Source organism: Myotis lucifugus, unplaced genomic scaffold (genome assembly GCF_000147115.1).
Source record: "Myotis lucifugus unplaced genomic scaffold, Myoluc2.0 scaffold_174, whole genome shotgun sequence".
Lineage (NCBI taxonomy): Eukaryota > Metazoa > Chordata > Mammalia > Chiroptera > Vespertilionidae > Myotis > Myotis lucifugus.
Window position 1 is genome coordinate 1,773,194 of NW_005871222.1, and position 23,602 is coordinate 1,796,795.

Genomic DNA, 23,602 nt, shown 5'->3' on the forward strand with positions numbered 1-23,602 from the left:
CATAACAAACGGAAGGAAAACTGGAACTTGAAGGCCAATATGCTCCTCGCCATGACTTTTGTTAATGTGTTATCTCAATATTTTCAGTAGAGTCCAGGTTTTTTGAAGTGTCCACTAATCTGTCTCCTATCTGCCTAAGTTTTTAAAGTGGTGTTAAATCTTTGTTGTTGTTGCTGTTTTGCTGGCAAAGCAACCAGTGCTGTGTTTTTCCATATAAGCAAACATGTTGATTATACTAATGTTGGCTAGGAAATATGCTTAAAAATCAGCACCAACTTATTAATAAATTGTATTAATAAATTAACAAATCCACATTTTATCAGACTTTAATAAGTAAGACAATATAAATTTTTACACTGAATTTCATAATAATAGTATAGGGTTTTAACCAGTGGTTCTTAACCAGGCATAATTTTTCCCCCTGGGACATTTGGCAAAGTCTGAAGACATTTTTGATTGTGATAACGAGGGCAGAGGGTATAATTGTCGTCTAGAAGGTAGAGGCCAGGGATCCTGCTAAATATCCTACAATGCAGGGATCAGCACCCACCACAAAATTGTAGTAGGCAGGATTCTAAGATAAACCTGAATATTTATCACCTCTCCCAGAGGACACATTCTGTATAATCCCTGAACCTTGACTATGACGAGACTTCAAAACTGTGATTTTGGTTCTATGGCACAGTTGACTTCAAGATAGAGAGATCAAGGAGGCTAACCTATGAGCCCTTTTAAAGCAGAGAGTTTTCTCCCCAGGGTCACAGAAGAGGAAATCAAAGAGATTTGGATGCGAGAGAGAGATTCACAGAAGTAAAGGAAGTTCTTTGTTGCCCAGATTTAGGTGCTGGAGGTTAAGGATCTGCTGTTACAAGATGGGGTCTGGTCCCAGAGTGGGTCTGCCTTGGGCTCCCCAGTAACATGTGGGTTGTTGACCTTGTACAGGAAAGATTTCACAACCCTAATACAGGTGATTTTGAGAGTGTGTTGTTAAAACTGGGACAGTGAAACAAAAAAAGGGCTTAAGGTAGAAGAAGCAACAGGAAATAGAAAGACAGAGAAAAAGGGAGCAGAGCCTTGAAGACAGGTTCAGTGGGTAAGCTGAGGACAAGGTACCACTGCCCACTGCTCCACTGGTTGCAATTTTCATGGGATCCATTAGATTTTAGGAGAAAAAACAATAGAGATACACATAGTGGGCATGCTCTAGGGAGAAGCACTGTGGGTCCTTTGTCTGGAGGCTTTTTTATCTTTCTTTGGTCAGTGGGAATCCTAAGGGAGTCTCAGAGAATGGTCTGAACAAAATATTCATTAGCTTTCCAGGTGTATCCTTCAATATATTGATTCATCAAAATGTGTGTATAGAGGGATCAGGAGTTATTTTCTGGTTAGTTTTATTTTCAAAGAACGTCATTGAAGAAGGGACCATGACTGAGGCCGGTCTGCCCTGGGACGGTCTAGAATGTGTTAATCATTTGCTCCTCAAGTGTCCTCGAGGAAGATAAAACCTTATGATTCAGTGGCTGGATATAAATTGCTCCAATTGTTTGGCCTTGTTTAATTATTTTGTCTCTGTTTCCCTTATTCCACTTGTCAAGGAGTTTCTCTAGTTTCTTACTACCCTGCTGCACTGCAGGTAGCCTTTAGGAGACAAGGGCAGTTCCTGGCTGACATCCATCAAGGAAACAGGAATTCAATCTGACAATCACAAGGAACTGAGTTCTTTTCCTAACAGATATGAGCTTGGAAGAGGACCTGAGCCTCTGGATGAGAACTCATCCCAAGCCAGAGTAGAGAAGTCAACCACACGATGGGGCTTCTGACCTGCAGAACTGCCAGGTAATAAACAGGTGTTGTTATAAGTCACCAGATTTGTCATTTGTTATGTTGCAGTAGAAAATAAATACAGGCCAAACACATCAATAGTGCCAAGGTTCAGAAACCATAACCATTCTAGCCTAGCACTAAAGGGGTGATACTAGGTTTGTTTGCAAAGAAACAGTGAACAAAAAATGTCCTCTGAGGAAATAAGTTTACTTAACTCAAATCAAGTTAAAGATGTTTCTTTACTATGAGACATCTTGGGAACTTTTACATCTTAATTATACTGTGGAGCTACAGGGGAGGAGTGGATTTTGCAGAATTCCAAAGAATGTTTAAACAACGATCTATTGTTCTTGAAAAATTGAATATATTTTGCTCCTAAGGTTTCTTACGATTGAGTTTAATAAAATGTACAAATTAGTAAACTTTAAAAAAAAAACATCACAGTACATCTTCCAAAATTCAAAAAATATAAAATGTACTAAATATATCCTTTGTAATTTAGTCTGTCTACTTTTTAAAATTTTTTTTATTGATTTCAGAGAGGAAAAGAGAGGGAGAGAGAGATAGAAACATCAATGATGAGAGAGAATCATTGATCTGCTGCCTCCTGCACATCCCCCACTGGGGATCGAGCCCGCAATCTGGGCATGTGCTCTTGACTGGAATCGAAACTGGGACTCTTCATTCCGCAGGCCAACACTCTATCTACTGAGCCAAACCAGGTAGGGATAGTCTGTCTACTTTAACAATGATTCTTGTTTATCATTTACTAGAGGCCCAGTACACAAAATTTGTGCACTGTAGGGTCTCTAGTAGCTGCTGGCTGCCGGCCAGGGCTTCCTTCCCTTCCCCCGGCCAGTCCCACCTCTTGGTTGAACTCCTGGACAAGCTTCTGGTCGAGGGTACAATTTGCATACTATGCTTCTATTATATAGGATTATTATAGAGGTCTTGGAATAAAATATAAGGTATCTGCAACTTTAAATTTTCAAAGAGACTATGTATATCTCAATTATTTGTGAGAGGAGGAGCTAGGATTGAGGGAAATGCTTGTTAGGCATTGCATCAGGTTCTACTTTTCCTAGTTCTACTATTATCTTCCTTCCAAGGTCTTCTTCTGGTGAGTTATATAGCATTTTCATAAACCTGGATAGAACTTTATTTTCTGATTTTTAGTAACTCTCCCACAGAATATCACTTTGTCTATAATCCTAGAATATGGGGCCTTGAGGGCAATGATATGTGGTACAGAAATTGTTTGTATCCACTTGAGAATATAGGAAACAGCTTCAAAATATAGGGTAATAAATCAGTTAGTTTAGAAAGCACTATTACTCTATGCTTTGTTTGCTGATGATTAATCTTCATATAATGTGTTCAGCCTACTGCTTAAGTACTAAATTACACCTTCTGAACTGAGGGTAGTTGCTTTCCGTCTGGCTGTGATGGGCTTCTATAACATAGACCCAACTGGTCTTTACAACCTTATCCCGTATTACCACCCTACACAGGTGGTATGCTCTCGCCAAACTGAATTTCTCCCATTTTTCACTTTTGATATACTCATTTAAACATTTATATTTACTTTTCCCTTTACCTAGAATGCCTTTGATTGATAATATATTATAGGTTACATTGCAATTACAAACAGCCCCAAATCTAAGAAACATAACTCAACAAAATTTTATTTCTTGTTCTTATGCAAATGTTTGTGTAAGAATGTGTGGGAGGGAAAGGTAGGTAGGGGTCCACTTTGCTCCTCAAAGTCACTCAGTCACAGATTGATACAGACCCCACAAGCTATTTCATCTCTTTACATTTTCTCAATAATAAAAAAGGGAATTTGAATGCCTACCTTTGGAAATCTGTCATGAGGATAAAATACACAGAAGCATGTTTTTGATGTCCCAAAGAAAATGTTCACTGCCTTGCCCCTCCTCCCTCTTCCTCTTTCTCCCCTCTCCTCTGAATACTTTTATAACAAACATAGTCCACCTTTCCTTTTGCCTTGTACTATAATTACTGCTTTGCCTGCTAGATTTTACAGCATGTGTCCTTTTCATTCTTGTATCTGTGTAAGCACCTACGTGCCTAGCATAGTTTCCAGTGGAAATTTAAAAAATACTGGTTGAAGTGCCCGGCCCATGTGGCTCAGTGGTTGAGCATCAACCTATGAACTAGGAGGTCAAGGTTTGATTCCCAGCCAGGGCACGTGCCAGGGTTGTGGGCTTGATTCCCCAGTAGGGGGCACGAAGAAGGCAGCCAATCAATGATTCTTTCTCATCATTGATGTTTTGGTCTTTCTCTCCCTCTCTCTTCCTTTCTCTGAAATCAATTAAAACATTAAAAAAACTGGTTGAAGAGAACTCATGATTTTCCAATACATGAATGGCTTTCTAAGAGTTCTCTGTAATCCTAGCTCTCTATTTAATCTGAAATAGAAATAGAAATAAAGCATGAAGCATTTTATTTTTCTAAAAGTCACATGAAGTAAAAATGCATAATGAGTTTGAGCTTTAACTTTTCCCACTGCAAACCTGATTTTGTTTTAACTGAAGTTTATGTATTAAACTTTTTAAAAATAATCTTGGGACCTGGTATATAGTAGTTGTTTAAAACATAATTATGAATGAAATCTGACCCACTTGCAGAGAAACTATATGAGTTCAAAAATATTAATTATACATCTATAAAAATAAATTATCATTGGCTCTCCTGAAGAGCTGTCCTAAGAATATCAGAATAGGAAATATTTCAGAACCTTAAAACTGAAGTTCTTAAGTCATATGTATTTTGAAGAAATTTAGTAATTTTTGAATTTTTATATTTTTCTTGGAATTTAATAAGTTTTTATATAAAGGGAGAGGGGTGAAGAAATGCTAGAAAGTCTTATTTCTTCAAATGTTGTCTTCAGTATTTGCATTGTTTACTGAAGTGTCTGGTTGTGAGAAGCACTTGGTTTCCATTCTGACTTTATCAATAACCACCTAATTCTAATGTGAAAGTAGGAGAAGTGTTTACCCATTCTGATACAGTTGCCTCACTTGTAACATGTGAAAAACTAATCAAATGCAATAAATTAATTGAAATGTGAAGTGTGAGTTATTGTTGCTATACAACATTTTCTACAGATTAGTTTCATCTATCAATTGTCATGTATTGATTTGGATTAGTAATAGTGAATTTTATTTTAAAGAAAATGCCAATAAGATTATTTTGTCTAGAAAAAAAAATCAAAGATTCTCAACTACATGGGTAACTATATGTATGTGTTTATGTTTGTTTATACACACACCCTAACCTCTCAAAGTGTGTTTGGGAGAAAAAAAAAATTACTAAATACATTCAGGAACATTTTAGAATGAGATATATGTTTTGAGAAAACATTTATATCTAAAATATGCATTTTACCTATAAATCCCTTGCTTCTTGATATTTTAGGTGTCAACCAATATTTCACCATATTTTCAACCCATAAAAAGAAGTTGTAAATTTACGAACAAATGAGAGTGTGATTCCAAGACAAATACATTACTAAAGTGTGAATAAGAAAGAAATGTGTTGTTTCAGCATAGGCAGGTATTCCTCTTAATTTATGGAACTGTTTGCCCTGCTTGTAAAATTCTATTTTTTATGGAATAGAAAATTATTGCTGCTGTAAGATGTAACAAAATGGCTAAATGCCTGAGGAAAATATATAATAAGGACATTTTGCTTAAGAATCTAATATTCAAAAGCTTTCACTGGGATGTTGGGTAGTTATTCTAGTTTTCTTTTAAGAAATTGAGACAGAATGCCGATTTAATATTAAGTAAATATAATAATCTGAATATTACAACATACATTAATGTAACTTATTTAAAACACTGGACAAGTGATCTATGTATATTAATCATTAAAATCATTACTGGAATTTCAGTAATGATTGAAATTCCATGGCTTTCTTTCATTCTCCCCCTCCTTTTTTTTTTTTTTTTTGAACTAAAATGATACCAATTAGGTTTGGTTTAGTAATATGCCATCTTCATTTTGCCTATCTAGGTGTGGCCTAAGTTACACATTTCTGACCAATAAAATGGAAATGGGAAAATACTGGGCAGCACTCTGAGGAGAGCTGATTATTCCGATTAACTGAGACAGATTTAGCTGTCATTCCCCTTTAGTTTTAGCTTCCTCCTCCCCTTTTATCTTCTGGAATGTCTTTGTGATGCACTGAACTTAGGACAAGAGATATATTCCTCAGGCTCCCTCACAGATAAGGAGATATAACTCTTTACCTTTGTACCATGCTGCTCCAAGAACTTTGGCTTTCTGTCAGTAAGCAGAAAGGGGGAAGAATATTGAACAGAAAACTGCCACTTTATCATTGTATATTCATCTCATAAAATGAAGTGGGTATTTTTTTCTATTATTCTTTTAAAATTAAGGGGCAACTTCTTACTTTCACTTTCGCAGATATTTTTCATTGTATGTTGGCAATGTTACATTGTGATCTGAGGTTCACCAAGGTTACATCGCCCCAGGAACTGCAGCAATGAGAGACAGGGATGGAATACATCCACCCTTGAATATGGGCTGACATCATGTCAATGCCTATGACTGAGGGATGCTGGTGAAATGACCTAGGGGTAGCTTAGATTGGCAGGCAGCAGAATCTCAGCAGGTGCTGCATAACACATCTAGGTTGGAAAGAGTGCTGAGTGCCTTGCCCTGCTTCCTGTCTCAAGGGCTGGTTAGTGCATTATTGCCATCACCGTTCCTGCCTAGACTGGCCGAGCCCCATCTGCTGTTCAGCTGAGGGCTCATGGTTGCTACAAGATGACAATACCTTTGAGTGCTCTGTTTTCACTGAGGAGTAAAGGCAGCATCTGGCAGGTGGGGCTGCATGTTTAGGAATGATTGGTCCAGATTAAGAGTAAAAGATATATTCAATTATTAGATTAAAAAATGGAGATGGGGTTCTAGTAAATAATTACCTCTGGCAATTATAGAATGCTGGTATTTCAAGTCACTGGGAGCTAAGTGCTTCACTTTGATGTTCAGCTGTAGGTCCCTATCTTTGCTTTGGAAGTCAAGGATGGGTATTTTTTTCTGTTAGTAAGAGGAATAGTAGAGGCTTTACTTGAAACATCAGATAAGGACACTTCTTTCCCGGTAATCCTTACAACTTAATATTCTCTTCAACGGGCTTTTTGACTATTACGCTGTACTTTTTCAACATTAATATTCTCATTTTCTCCTTTAAATTACCCAATAAGAATGATATAAAAGTTATTTCCAGTACATTTTCATTTAAGGATAATGATCCCTAATGACTCCAAAGCTGAGATTCCTCAGCTCAGAAAGTCCAAATATAGATAAAGAGGATGAGCAAGACAGGATACTAATGAGAAATATTGAAGATCAGCTTTCTTATTAGGGTAGCAAAAAATATTTAGCTGGTTAATTTGTAATAAAAATTAAAATAAAACCTTTAGTTGCTAAATAGTTCTTAGCCAGCTACTGCTTATCAACAAACCATTCTCGTATCTCTTCATGCTAAATCTTTATCAGTCCTGCCTCTAGCTGCAATTTAAATGTTAGAGACAGCTCTTAATTTGCTGACATTGTCATGTCACAGTATCTCCTTTGCATATCACACATTTCCAAGTCTGTCATAGACAGAGTCTATAATAATTTTATTGTTGTCAATTCCATTTCAAATTTATTTTTAGTTTAAATATATGTCAAATGTCACATGTAGTAATTGACTTAAAATTTATTTAAAATAGTTGTTCTATTTAAAATTTCCCTTTAATATTTTTAGTAAATCTGGAAGTGTCTTTCATTTCTCTTTCTTTCAGCTCTTATTTTTTATTTTAGCCACCCTTATTCTATACAAAAGCAAACAATGAGTTTTGATCATTTTCTCTCACCTTTGAGTTTGTTACCTCACTTCCTTAGCCTTGCCTTCCTCAAACTCCCCGATCTGGGACTATTGATACCCTGCCACTACTGTCTTTACTGACAGTGTTCCTCACTGATTTTTTAGTCTTCTTGGTTCAGACATAGACCTAAATTAGAACCCCCTAGATAAACATGTAGGAGCTATTGTCTCCCAAGTCACAGCTTTCAACTTCCTTTACGGAGGTAACTCTGTAAGTGGTACTGATTGTGTCATAGAATTCTAGTTTCACTCTAAGATAGGAGATCAGTCCCGAAGCTGGTTGCCTGGTGGGAGCTTGTCTCTATCCTTCAGTCCTATAGCATTGGGGTTCTGTGTTTAAAGGCTATCTGAACCCTGGATATTTAACAATTGATATTCTACCTGTCATAGAAAACCTATTGGTCAGCATTGTCTGAGATCATATGGATCTTGCCAAGTCATTGAGCCTGTTTCCAGTCTGCCTTGATATACGTCTGGAAACAAACTTTTTAAAAAAAAATATTTTTATTTATTTCTTTAAGATGTTTTATTGATTTTTAGAGGGAGAGGAAAGGAGAAGGAGAGAGAGAATAATAAACATCGATGTGAGAAGGCAACATCAATCAGCTGCCTCTTGCATGCCCCCTGCCGGGGATCAAGCCTATAACCCAGGCATGTGCCTGATCCCTGATAAAACCAGCAACCTTTCAGTGCCCAACCAACTGAGCCACATCAGCCAGGGCTGGAACTAGTCTTTGAGGGCTGGGGGGGGGGGGTGTTTGTGTGTGTTTTAAAATATATTTTTATTGATTTCAGAGAGAAAGGGAGAGGGAGAGAGATATAGAAACATTAATGATGAGACAGAATCATTGATTGGCTGCCTCCTGCATGCCTCCTGCATGCTCCACACTTGGGATCGAGCCTGCAACCTGGGCATGTGCCCTGACCAAGGATGGAACCGTGACCCTCTGGTTCATAGGTCGATGCTCAATCACTGAGCCAAAGTGGTCAGGATGAAACCAGTTTTTACAAATAACTCAGTTTTATCAGTGTATTTCATGACCAGATATGATTTATACAGTGTCTTGACTGTAAGTTGCCTGTCGCAACCTGAGCTTAAATTTTCCATAAAATGCCAATAACTATGCTATTTTTTAAAATTAGCCTAACAATCATCCTGTTTGCATCTTCCCTAGCACTCTAGTCCTTAAAAAGCTAACCTAATATTGAACTCAAAAATGCCTAAGTAGAATTTAAAAATGTACCCAGATAATCTAGCCCATTTCATTGACTCTGGAAACTCCACTGTAGCTATGGAAAGGGACATTAAAAACAAAGTGAAAGTGAAATACTATATTGCCTACTTTTGTTATTGTTTACTCTTCATTTCTACAGATATTTGTTGAATCCCTATATTTACATTGCTGTGTACCTTTGGGACTTAAGCAAGACATGACCGCAGACCACAAGAAGCTTTTAATCCAGTAAGAGAAAGGAAGATTCATGCATTTTAGAAGTTCATTGATAATCAATTGACAAATTAATAACCTGGAAATAATATATTTTCTTTTTATACTAGCTAACTCAGCTAGAATGATAACATTAGGGAATCTCTATCTCTGTCTCTATCTCTATCTCTACCATCTATATCTATGTATCTATCTATATCTATATCTATATCTATATCTATATCTATATATATTAATGTATACTTCTTTCCTTAAAATTACAGGAGAAGATTTCACAAACCCAGAAGATTAGAAAGTATCCTGAATGAATACAATAATATAAATCAAAGAAAGCAGACAAAGATGTCAAAGTAAACTCCATGTCATACATTCTTATTCTCCATACCTAATAAAGCAAAGAAGCAAAGAAACAAAAAGTAAAAGCGGCAAAAAATTATATAGATATAGATTTATATATGCTTAGCATTAATCAAACTAAGTTAGAGTAAAATACTAACTGGCCAGAGAAAGAAAAATTATGAATAAATATGTGAGTGTTATTCTACCTCTCCTATAGCATGTTGGTAAGAAGTTGATGGTGAGAGTAGTAGGAACTGCTTTGCTAAATGTCTTCATTTAAAAAAAAATTATAACATTTAATTTTATACCAGAAAACATGCATGAATAATTTAAATTCCACTAATAAATTGGAATGAATATTTCTTATCAAGAATAATTTAAAAGTTTATCTTTTTATAAAATGAGTCTTTTATTGTTAATCAATTTGAGGTTAATTATATTTTATTAGTTATCTATTGCTGCATGACACATTACCCCCACATTTAGCAGCTTAAAACACCAAACATTTATTATATCATAATTTCTATGGTTCAGAAATCTTGGAGCAGCTTAGCTGGGTCCTCAGGCTCACTATGTCTCACAGGTCTGAGATCAAGATATAGGCTGGGGCTACAGTCATCTCAAGGCTGGACTGGAGGAGGAGCCTCTCTCAAGCTCACTCATGTGACTGTCGGTCCTGTTGGTTGTTGATTGGACACAGTAGTTTTTACACTCTTAGGGATCGCAATTAAACAGCTCAAACATGGCAGCTGGTTTCTCTCACAGCAAATGAGCCAAGAGAGTGAATGAAAAGACAAGCAAGACCAAAGTCACAACTCTTCGTTAGTCAATCTTGGAAGAAACAACCCATTGCTCTCACCTTCTGTTTATTAGAAGGGCTGATACCAGATTGTGAATGCTAAGAGGCCAGAATCACTGGAGCCATTTTAAGGTTGCAGACCACATCCATATTAAATACTATTGTTTAATTATAGTAAGTTAAAATAAATAAGATTCCAACAGTCTGACCTCTATGTTGTTCAGACTTTTTAAGAAAAAATTTATAGAAACCCAACTCAAACTAGCTTAAACTTAGCCAAAACAAACAAACCAAAAAAAAAAAAAAAAAACAAGCCCTCAAACTTAGCTAAAAGTAATTTGTTTATTTAACAAAAACATCTCAACATCTCAGGGTTGTCCTAACTAAAGATCTAGCAGAATTCTGTTCTTCCCCAACACACAATTCTGTTTTCTAAATAGTTCTGAATGGATTCTATTGGTCTTGTGCTCCATGCCCATCCTGGAATCTGGGGGAAAATAACAGAATGAAAATCTAAATAATATGAACTAAGATTTGGGGAAAGAAAAAGTAAGGTACTGTTACCGCAATAAAGGGCATTGGCTAACAGACAGGCAAATAACTGCTGCCCATTGTACCCATCTGTCCCCCTGATGCCCCTTTATGCCCTTTACAATGTTTGCAGTAAACCTAAAGAAGTACATGATGGCATATTTTGTTTGGCTAGCAGTGGTTCTCAACCTTCTGGCCCTTTAAATACAGTTCCTCATGTTGTGACCCAACCATAAAATTATCTTCGTTGCTACTTCATAACTGTAATGTTGCTATTGTTGTGAATCATAATGTAAATATCTGATATGCAGGATGGTCTTAGGCGACCCCTGTGAAAGGGTCGTTCGACCACCAAATGGGTCGTGACCCACAGGTTGAGAACCGCTGGGCTAGAGGGAATGAAAAGAGAACCATCACCCTGAACTATGTTCTCCAGCCCTTCTGTTTGTGACATGTTCAACTTGAACACCATCATGTTATGTCTCTCTATTAGTTGAGAAGGTAGGAAGGAGAGGGAGTGATTAATTAGTGACCTCAATCCCCAAGAGATGGTTAAATGGGGGAAAAAATCTTCACCTCAAAATTTAGAAGGGAGGCTGGAGTACAGAGAGAAAGCAACTCAGACATGGCATCAAACTCTTGTGTAGAAGGCCCCTTGCACCACCATGTGTCTGCAGAAAACATGACACCTGCTAATACCATTCTGTTTTTCTCTGCTGGAAGGAAAACACAAGAGGTCCACAAGAATAATATCACCATATCGTCAAGATACTTATTGTTTTCTGTCCATGCAAAAAAGACATAGCAGAAGGAATCAAATGGAAAGAAACAAAACAGATATCCTGGAAGTTATGGGTATATAATAGCAAAATTCAAAGACAGTCTAGAAAATTTAGCCTCTGTGAATGTAAGCCTTTTCATTTGTTGAAGGGATTTTATTTTCCCCATCTCTACTACTTGCTAGATGTGTAAATCAAATGAAACTGACTGAATATTGTATAGCTCTTTAAACTGCTACACATATTGTGGTATTTCCACTATGCCCTTCCATCATATATTCTATTGGTTTGGAGAATTTCTCTTTTTGGAACAGTTCTTACCCATTTGGAGATCTATAAACTTTTTGCATTCTTCCTATTGATGTTTTCCATGAATCCTTTCATGTTTTAAATCCTAGACTCACTGAAACAGGGTAGTTATTTAGACTATTCTATAATCAAGAAGGTGACTTTTGCCAGATATTTATCTGGCAAGTAAATTATAACCCTCAAGTCACCATCATTTCCTTGTTTATATTTGATTTCTTTTATTCAGCATCAAAATTTCTAATTACTGGAATCAAATTGTCATCAAAATGACTTTCTATCTTGAAAGCCTTATTCACTCTATTTCTCATTATCTCCCCTCAATCTTCCTTGGACTTATTTATTTTTCATTAACAGATTACTATCTATATATCAGATCATTATTTCCTTCCACCAGTTTTATTACTTGCACCTCATTGCATTCACACAGCTATTGCGATCAGAATTCTCAGGTCATTGCAAAGTTTCCTTTCTGTTTCCCTCAGATGATACAGTTCTTGTAATTTTGATATCCTTGAAAAAGTGTTGAGCTGAGTTGTATTGCCCCGCGTCTTGAAAAAAAGAAAGAAAGAAAGAAAATCTAGGCAAAAATAGTCTTGACACATAAAGTGTGTTACAGACCCAAAAAAAGTAATTTAAATCAAAATGATATGAATCAAATCTGATTTTCCCATAGAAATAATGGTAAAATATTTGTGACAGACAGGCATAACATTGAATTTTTTTTAAAAAATGCCCACATGTTTTATATTTAAACCAGTATAAATATTTTTAAAATCAGAATACTAAATATATTCAAATATTTTAGTGGAACAAGCTTATCAATCATATAGAATTTTATTTAATAAATTGTTTAATATTGACCTAGTTATTATATTTTAACATATTAAATCTTATCTTAATAATTTCAGACATTTGTTTTGGAAAAGTTAAAGAGGAAATAAATATTATTACTAGGTCAAAGTTTTCTGAAATATTTTTTTTTTGTAAATAATAATGTGAAGTAAAAGAATGTGGAGGCTTTAAAACAGGGTGGATTCTTTGATAAACAAATCAAACTATAGATTAGAATGGAATTATGTGTGTGGCTCTATGTGCTGATGAATTGATCATTTGAGTGTAACTGGCTGAAGTTCATAAATGCAAAATTCTAGAACCAGTCTAGCAACCTGCTTCCCTGGGGGACAGACTTGCAAAGAGAATTTGAAATAGGTTTCAAATGGAAGGAGTCGCACTGAGTTTTGCCTTCTTATAGCAATGTTATTCTCTGAGGTCAGGGCAATATTGCACTCTGTAAATTTTCACTAAAAGCCTCTGTGTAAGAATAAGATTAATTAATCTCATATATTTCTTGGCACATGGTGGGTACTCAGTAGCTATTTATTGAATGAATAAATGAACTAATGGTTTCTGGATAGCACAACAACCAACTGAAAGTTACAGCAAATGGCTGTTTATATAGAGCTCCAAACAGGAACCTGAAATGGCAGTTTGACTACATTGAACCTTTTTCCCACCTCAATTTATTTCAGCCCATTTTTGTGTATTGAGCCATCACAGCCAGAGCACAAGCACTAATCAAAGACACCCAAGTGCAGATTTACTCACAGTCATGCCTGTGGAGTTGTGCACACCATAAATATTCTGCAAAGCTTTCTCTTAAATCTGCCTACGAGTACCTTACAGGATTATGGTAATATAAAATTCTCTACCTTCGTCGTATTTATAGTAATGAGTAGTTTAATTGACTTCCCTAGAGCAGAACTCTCTTCCTTTTGAATTAAAGTAAGAGTAAAGATGGAGATATTAAACTCTATTAATAGTGTAAGATGTAATAGATGGCTCAACCAGAAATAGCTGACTCAGAGACAGACAGAGATATTTTAATTTCTCAGCAATTCATATGCAAGAAGTGAGTCCCCAAGTATAGAATCTGGAAATGTGGGTTCCTCACAAATTACTCCAAGACCCAAGTCAGAAAATCAGGAAGAGGGACCTGTGTTCTTTAACAAGTTTTCCTGGTGGTTTTAATACACTCTAAACTTTCTCAACCATGCCTTAAAGTTTTTTCTATGGATTAAAGAAAAATTTCCTTAACTGTGATTATACATTATCTTAAGCACGTTGCCCTATATAACTTAGCCACATTGACAACCAACTAAAGAGTTCTAAGAGTAGCCATAGTAGCTGTATTGATAATAGCATTCTCAAATATTTTCAGGGGAAAGGCAATGCAATTAATAATAATCTCATAACTTTCTTGGCACATGGTGGGTACTCAGTAGCTATGTATTGCCCTAGCTGGTTTTCTAAGTGGTTAGAACATGGACTGAAGGGTCCTGGGTTTGATCCCAGTCAAGGGCACGTACCTTGTACCTCGGTTGCAGGCTCAATCTCCCGCCCTGGTCTGGGTGTGTGCGAGAGGCAACCAATCCATGTATCTCTCTCACATTGATGTTTCTCTCTCTCTGTCTCTCCCCCTCCCTTCCACATTCTCTGTGGAAAAAAATATCCTTGGGTGAGGATTAACAAAAAATAATAATAATAATACTAATTGCAGAGAAAAGTCATAAACATGGCTTTAATATGTGTGAGTAGTAGCTACAAACTCACCGGTATTAATTGGCCCCTTTCAGTGAGTTTCCACAATGCAGATGCACTGTGCCAGGTATTTTTTCCATTGCAATTTTAATAAACATTCACAGCAGCACTATGTGGTAGAAATTACTGTCTCCTTTTCAAATAGGAGACTGGGGGTTAGATAAACATGGTGAATGCTCACAGGACACCAGTCCCTTCCTTTCTTTCAGAGAGTTTGGATTTCAAATTTAGAGAAACTAATACTCTGTGAGGGGCAGGAGAAGTAAGGCAGAAACAGAGGAACCTACTCACCACCGACCTGAGGAAGCACTGAAGCCATTGGGTCCTGGAGGTCTGGGAGATCCACACATTTCTGAAGCTGAAGCATCTCTTTTGAAAGTCCAGGTGCCTGCAAGTCCAGGAATCCACTTCCCCTTCCGTTCCTTTTCTCTGTTCCTGATTGGAGCCTAGGTTTTTACTAGCCGCCCCGCCCCCCACCACCACCACCCCCCACCCCACCCCCACCCCGCCTCCGGATTTTCTGGTTCAGTACACCTGGGATGGAAAACTCTCTCCAGGTGTGGGGAAACATGGAGCGCTTGCTCCCTCACCACCACACTCACAGCTGAACCCAAAGCAGCTTGGCACAGGCAACTTTCTTTATCTCATTAATATAATATGCCTCCGGGTTTGCCTTGTCTACTCCCGCTAGAGCCCAGCTTCTCTATTCCAAAATTTAAATTTGGATTATTTGCATATTAATGGGCATTTTAGAAATGTCCTTTCATTTCTCAGGGATATTGATGTTTGAAGCCTGAATTCTCATCATGATTCTTTCCGCTAAACAACTTTCAACTGTCAGGGAGTGCGGGGAGAAGTTGCCTGACACGCTGACGCACAGTACACATTCCATAATTGTTGAATGAATGAAATAATAAATCTCTCATGTTTTGCACACAGAACACATATTCTTACATGTTTGTCCTCTGCACTTTTCTCTCCCTTGGCATTCTCTTTTTGTGTTAGAGATATAACATTTCCCCCGAATGTCCCTGCATATAATAATTAGACACTTTTAATATCTTCTTTTTAAATCCATATTTCTCTGGAATCAGCTTTGGTTATTTTGATCTTGGTTGTTATCTTTTATGCTTCCAGTGTTCTTTATTTATCTACCTGGTAATTTCTGGTTATCCGTTTTTATTCAGTCATTAAGCACCAAGAGGGTGGTGTGTGCTTCCTCTTTTGTTGCATGTACAGGATGATTCCTCACCTTTTCTGACTGGGAAAGCTGCAGAGACCCTGATGCATGGGGTAGAGTTGGGGGTTAACTAGCAGTTCTCACTTTAGGGTGAACAGACAGGTAACTGCCTGTCAGGCGGGTCCTCTGGGGTCTCCAGAACTGAGAGGGCTTTATCCCTTTATCCGAAACTCTAATTCTCCACTAGAAACCTTTGCTCTCACCTTATTACTATTTCAGTTTCTTAAGAGGAGAACCACTTGTCCTTTTTGCCAGCAGTTAGTGTGTGTGTGTGTGTGTGTGTGTGTGTGTGTGTGTGTGTGTGTGCTGGTGAGATGGTGACAGGCATTTTGTGCAGTTGATCCTTTTTACAGACCTTCAGTTAGTCCTCTGGTTTGAGCTCTGTGTCCTCCTGGGGCCCTCCATGGTAGGTGCTGTCTTTCAGCTCAGTGCCTCTCTGGGATTTTGAAAGATAGATTAGTTCTCATTATGCTCCAGTCTCCTTGTAGTGTAAATGTGTAGTCTAATTTTGAATTAGATTTTGATCCCAGACTTAAGAAGTGCTGTTAACTTTCTGAGTGGTTGGTTGTTTTGTTGGCTTTTGTTGTTAATTTCTAGTTTTACGATGATGGGTTCAGAAAATGAGATATTTATGGATTTGAATGATGGTACAATATTAAGTCTTTAAAAACTTATCTATTTACTTATTTTTGGTACTGAGGACATTAGCAACAAAGTAAATTTTTAGGCTGCTTTTCAGTTGAATTATCTTTCTGTGCTCAAAGGATTCTCCTCCAAATGAGTCCTAGGGTTGGTCCTTCTCTGGTGATAGAAACTGGTGGGTAAGCTCACTTCTGCATTTCCCGGGAGATATCTATATCTGGCTGCTCTCAGTGAAGGATGCTAATGGGACTCCTTAAATCTTTAATCTCTGTCTATTGCTCAATAATCCTTATTCTCTTTGATATTCTGGCTATGGGCTATTGAGAGTTCTTTTCCATCTAAATGAGAATGGGACATAGGAGTGGAGGTAATGTGGAGACTAGTTTGATTTGGAGATTTCACCATTTTCTGAAGGTTTTTCTTCTTCCCTTTTTGGAGGGCAGGGGGAGGATAGTCCCAATCCAATGCTTAATTGGCAAACTGCTTCCCTACCTTTTTGTATTGGATTGTCTATGTTGGACTATCCAGTTGCCTCACCAAGTATCCCCAAGAATGTAAGTCATAAACAGTTTTAGTCTTGGTGAAGTTTTCAGACTTATCCCACCCCCCACAAAACACACACAGGTCACACACACATAAAAATACAGACACAGGTAACACAGACTCCTTCCTTCAAAGTTTCAATAGATGATTTGATTTTTTTGGAGGGGAAAATAAGTCTACTTGTTTGATTTATTCCTCATGCAATAAGTTTAATCAACTGCTTTTGAAACTAATTGGCTATTTTCTCGATCTAATCTCATTTGATTCCTGTAGTAAAATGATTAATCCAAGTTTTGTTCTAGTGATAGCACTGTGTTTTTTCTACCCTGTTATAGAATTTATCACATTTACTTGGTAATTTCTATTATACTTAAAGGCAAGAAATGCACATATATGCACTCACTTTGATATCCTGAGATCAATAGTTTATTGTCTTTGTTTCCTTAGAAAATACAATGCTTCTATTAGTATAAAGTGTTCTAGTTTTGAGTCTTAGATGTCCTTTACAATGTGCTCTACTTACCTCATTGGACTAGGCCCGTGGTCGGCAAACTGCGGCTCAGGAGCCACATGCGGCTCTTTGGCCCTTTGAGTGTGGCTCTTTCTAACCCTTAGGAGTACCCTAATTAAGTTAATAACAATGTACCTACCTATATAGTTTAAGTTTAAAAAATTTGGCTCTCAAAAGAAATTTCAATCGTACTGTTGATATTTGGCTCTGTTGACTAACGAGTTTGCCGACCACTGGGTCACTAGGCAGTGCATGCAATTTCTTATAAGCATGTTCACACAAAATTATATCAGGAAATCTTAAGTAAAAATACAATACATGTAACAAACATCTGACATTGAGGGAAACATTTCTTCTGTGTATGTAGTCTCAGTAAACTTACCTGTTAGAAGTCAATTTACCTAACCCTGAACCATTGACACATGTATTTGTTAATTAGGCTCACAAGGAAAAACTTTGGATGTGCTGTATCTCCATTCAAACCTCTTAATGTTCTAGCTTTTCCTGACCTATGTTGAGCCCCCTTCAGTGTTTTATTTTTACTACTTTCACATGCCTAGGCCTTATATGCAAATTCTACTCTACTCAATCATAAAATCAAATAAGCCGTTTAAACTCCAAATTAATCAAACTATCTGTATTTATTCCTGTAGCTCCGATCCTATTTCTTTACTTGTTGCTTGGGAAGCATGCATTGGATAACAAAAGACTTCCAAGCTCTTGGAATATCAATGAAAGTCCTAATTCCCCAACATAAACAGCTAAATACCAATTACAACAAAAGCAATCTTCTTTACCTATCTGCACTTTTTTCATCTTTATTACACTTTATAAAAGACTAGAGGCCCGGTGCACAAAAATTTGTGCACTCGGGGGGGAAGGGGGGTCCATCAGCCCGGCCTGTGCCCTCTCGCAGTCTAGGGACCCCTCAGGAGATAACGACCTGCTGGCTTAGGCCTGCTCCTGGGTGGCAGAGGGCAGGCCCAATCCCTAGGTGCAGCCCCTGGTCGGGCTCAGAGCAGGGCTGATTGGGGAGTTGGGGCGCCGTCCCCTGTCATGCACAGAGCAGGGCGGATTGGGAGGTTGCGATGCCACCCTCAGTCATGCTCAGGGTAGGGCTGATTGGGGGGTTGGGGCACCACCTCCTATCACACTCAAGGCAGGGTCAATGGGGAGGTTTCGGCGCCACCCCCTGTGATGCACAGAGCAGGGCCAATCAGGGGGTTGGGGCACTGCCCCCTGTCACGCACAGAGTAGGGCCAATAGGGGAGTTAGGGCACCGCCCCCTGTCACACACACAGCAGGGCGGATCAGGGGGTTGGGGCGCCGCCACTGTCACACTCAGGGCAGGGCCAATGGGGAGGTTATGGCTCTACCCTGTCACACACAGAGCAGGGCCCGTGGTGGGGGGGGGGTTGGGGCGCCACCCCCTGTCACACACAGAGCAGGGCCGATCAGGGGGTTGGGACGCCACACCCTGTCACACACAGAGCCGCAGGGCGATCAGGGGGTTTGGGCGCTGCACCCTGTCATGCTGATCTGGTGCCAGGAGGCCTCACGGCTCCACTGATCCCGGTGCTGGGAGGCATATTACCCTTTTACTATATAGGATAGAGGCCTGGGGGCCGGCTGGTTTGCCCTGAAGGGTGTCCTGGATCAGGGTGGGGCTCCCCACTGGGGTGCCTGGCCAGCCTGGATGAGGGGATGATGGCTGTTTGCAGCTGGTCACACACCCTTCAGGGTGGGGGTCCCCACTGGGGTGCCTGGCCAGTCTGGGTGAGGGGCTAAGGGCTGCTTTCAGGCTGACCGAAGCTCCCAACCGCTCCTTTTTTTCTTTTTTTTTTTTTCTTCTGGGCCAGCTTTAGCTCTGGCTCTAGCTCTGAGGCTTCCGCTGCTGGTTTGTTTGCCGTTCTATAATCGAAACAATGTATAACTTCAGCTCTGAGATCCCAGCCGGCTATATTTGTTAGAATGTTTCAAACTGCCAGCTCAGAGGCCCGCAAGTCAGGCGGGGAACGTTGGAGTCTGCAGTCACGGGAGCAAGCAAGCCTCACGTTCGCTTCCAGCTGCCTGGCTGTCGGCCGCCATCTTGGCTGACAGTTAATTTGCATAAGGATATGCTGATTATCCAATGGGAAGGGTAGCAGTCGTACGCCAATTACCATTTTTCTCTTTTATTAGTGTAGATAAGACACCACGGATAGGCAATGTCAGGCAGGAAAAAAATAAAAATAAAATGTCTAGCATGCTTCAATGGAGGAAGCAGGATGTATGCCCCTTTCTGAATAGAAGAGTTAGCTGAGACAGGGCCTTCTCCAGTTAAGATTATGGATATCTGCCAAGTTCACAAGGAGATAGATAATATTTCAGTATAATTTTGACCGAAGGCCGAAAGGATGAACCTGGGGCCAAACAGAAAAGAATTCCTCACTACCCTAGAGATCCAAAGGGAGACACGAGACAATAAAGACCAAGAAGTTGGAAAGAGGAAAGACAAACTAGACCAGCGACAACCTTTGAGGTTGAGAGGTCTGTAGACTAAAGGAAAATGATGGCAGGTGTGCTGTGGAGCTCTGTATTTTGAAAACTCCAGTGTTTATAATTTTGAGGAGAAATACACCAAACATAAAACTAGTCATTTTTATTTGATCCACTAAGCATTTGATTTCTCCTTTACTTCAATCAATATTCATACACGTTGTTCTCTGGATAGAGCTTCACTAGGTATTTTATCTTCTTTCAAAGGACTCCACTCAGTTAGTTTGTGCATATTTTACCACATGGGCAGGAGAACATTGAAAAGTGATGGCTGAGAAAGTACAAGAAAAAACAGGATTTCAGAAGTGTGTCTTTAGATGGGATATTTTCTACCTTTGATTATTGGGTTCAGATTGCAGATAGAGACCAAAATCACTCAATGAATCAGATACTGTGATATCTCATTTAAACCTAGAAATTAGTTTGACAACTTGGGAAAGGAAGTAACACATGACAATTTTGTTTATAGAAGTATAAGCTCACATTTGCAGAAAAATGTTTTCCTCTTACTCATTTTGTCAGAACAATGACAATTTCTATATGTATTCCCAATAGCATTGGCTACAACTCTGTTAAGAATGGATAGCTAGTCACACTTTCAAATGTAGATCTCTAAAAATGCAATAATAAAAAATAAGGATATAAATAAGGATATAGATTTTAAAGTTTAAAAGTGAGTTATAAAAAGAGGAAAGTTCTAGATAATGCTGAGGAAATTGGAAGCATTTATTATTTATGGAATAGTCTGGAAAGAGTTGAAAGATAATTTAAGGCTGGAGAATGAGGACCTATAGAAAGTTCTAAAATTTTGAATACCGGCCCTGGCCAGGTGGCTAAGTTGGTTGGAGCACAGTCCCATAAACAAAAAAGTTGCAGGTTTGATTCCTAGTTAGGGCACATACCTAAGTTACAGGTTCAATCTCTGGTCCAGGAGCATAATGTGGAAGTCTTATTTTATAATTTTTTGAAAATCCAGATGATGCATACTTTTAAAAGGATGGTTTTAAAAAGAATAATCTAAAAAGGTACTCATCTTTATCTGTAATTTTTATTACTTCTTCCTTTTGAATATGTATAAACATCACTAGCATATAATACTCTAAAATGAGCATGGATAATTATACTGGTTTCACATATTTGGTAGAAAAGAGAAAATAAGGGGACATCTCTCATATGAGATGCAAATCAGAAAATATATGTGATTTAATGGCAGATTAGTATCATTTATTTTTATATTCACTGCATTTTGTTATTTTTAATAGAATTTTATTTGCCAGGATTTGGTTCCACAGTGTAAGTTATTTAACAGATATCATTAGGTTGCTAAGCATTAACACTTAATTATCATATTAATAAACAGTTATTACTCTCTTCTACACTGAGCCTTGCCTCAGTAGCATTAGTATGCATGCACTGCTCTTAGGCAACTTAATTGTCCTTAAAGAAAATCATTACAATTTAAATGAAATTGGGAGCTACTGGTTAGGGAAGGCTGTAGGGCATGCACAATACATACTAAACAAGGAACTGTAATTTCCCCAAATCACATTTTTTTTAGTAATTTCACATCACAGCACTGTATCTATTTGGTTAAAGGGAAAACAGTTTATTTTTTTGCCTCAAAATTTTACAAGGGCACCATTTAACCAAGGGCAGGCAAGACTCTGGAATGGTAGCAAAGGAACTTGAGTAAATCAAATAATTTCTTTACACGGCTAGTAAATTGTTGTCAGCATTTGCAACACAGGCAATGAAGCAATAAAGTATAGCATGGTGGGCAGCCATCAACCACTACGTCTGCCTCTAGGATGGAGGGCAGCAGGAGGCCAAAGACTTTATGGAGACAGCTGTTGCCTCTCCCCACATGTGACTTTGTTTGTTCATTTCACAGCAACACACTTCATATGCTGCCTCAAAAATGGGGAATAGGGTCGCCCTCCTGTGTCATGTTATTTTTTCCTCATAGCTGAGAGCTCATTTTTTTGCATCCTCTATCATAAAATGACTTAGTTTAGTGATTTACATTAAGCATTATCCGCTATTGAAATGCAAAGAGTTTAAGTATCCCTGGAATCTTATTTTTGATAGATAATTGATTAATGTTCTACATAACTGTAGCAACTCTTTATTTGTAGTAAGTGACTTATTTGAAAACAAGTATTTAATTCATGTATTTGGCATTTTCAGATTAATTTGTTAGCAACTGAGAATTAACCTTCCTAGTGTCTAACTTTGTAACACTATAAGAGGAGTGATTACAAATTGAATAAAAACCTGCCTTTTCTGAAACACATAAGCAATAAACTAGGAATTTAAAATATTGAAATGAAATCACAAGACTGCCAGGTGTTGAAGATTCCGGAACTAGGCACCTACTAAGCCCATTGCAAAGGTTTCCTTTTACTGACACAAGTGGGATATTTCCATTTTACATTCCAGTTACAGATCTCCATTTTGCATATTAGAAAACTGAGATGGAAAAGCCTCATTAATTTTGCATAGGTCTTATGGTTATTAAATGACTGCACAGGGTTTAGGTTCCAGGCCTGTCTGCCTCTGGAGCACATATTCATATTTGAGCATCTCACCACAAACCCAAAAAATCACCTGTATTACTAACCAAGACCATCCTGTTACATCTAAAACTTTCTGTGAATGCAGCAAGATAACACTAATTTAGTAATCATTGCAAAATAATTTATGGAGCTTCCCTCTTCTTAGGCAATATGAGTTATTGTATTTGTTTTGTGTTTTCCATTAGGAATGCTTCCTGAGTAAATCCTATATTATGGCAGTGCTTCATAGAATTTTGTCCTCCTTTCCATGGGAAAATGAAAACAAATTAGAGAGCAGAAGTGAACATAGAAATTGGCAAATGTGATGCAAAGTATCTGGAGTCCTTGTGGTGGTTTATTGAATTTTCAGATTGATGACAGAAGTATGTCCTTAACCTTGTGCTCCCTAGGAATGTGAACTTGCTTTTGTCCCCAGAACTTCAGCTTTCTTATAAAATAAGGATAATAATAACTTATGTCATACTTACTCTACAGTTTTAAAGGGGACAAAATAGTTATTCATGATTTGTTGTTAATACCACAAAACAATGAACAAGTGACAATTTGTTTCTACTGAGTTGTCGCAGTATAAGAGAAAAGGCATGGATTTTAAACTCAGTCAGATAGACCTAGGTTGGAATCACAAACATGAATTATCTGATAATGGTAGGTTATTTCTTCTCTCTTAATTTCAGTTATGGTGTCTTAAAACTGGAGATAATAGTGGTATTATATAGGTGAAGTAAAGATGAAAGAAAATGTATGTAAATTTCTAGAGATATTTATAGAGAATATCTGGAGAAAATGATATCAATAACTACCATTAATCCACATATAAGTGGAATGATCTAACAATAAAAACTACAAATTAATTTCATAAACAATGTTCAGAATTTATATTTAGTCTTTATAATTTACGTTATTGGGTCTAATTTATGCACCTAACCTAGATTCACTAATTCCCACTTTCCTTCTCTGTTATTTGACCAATGGAGAATATTACCACGGCAGCCTCCTCTG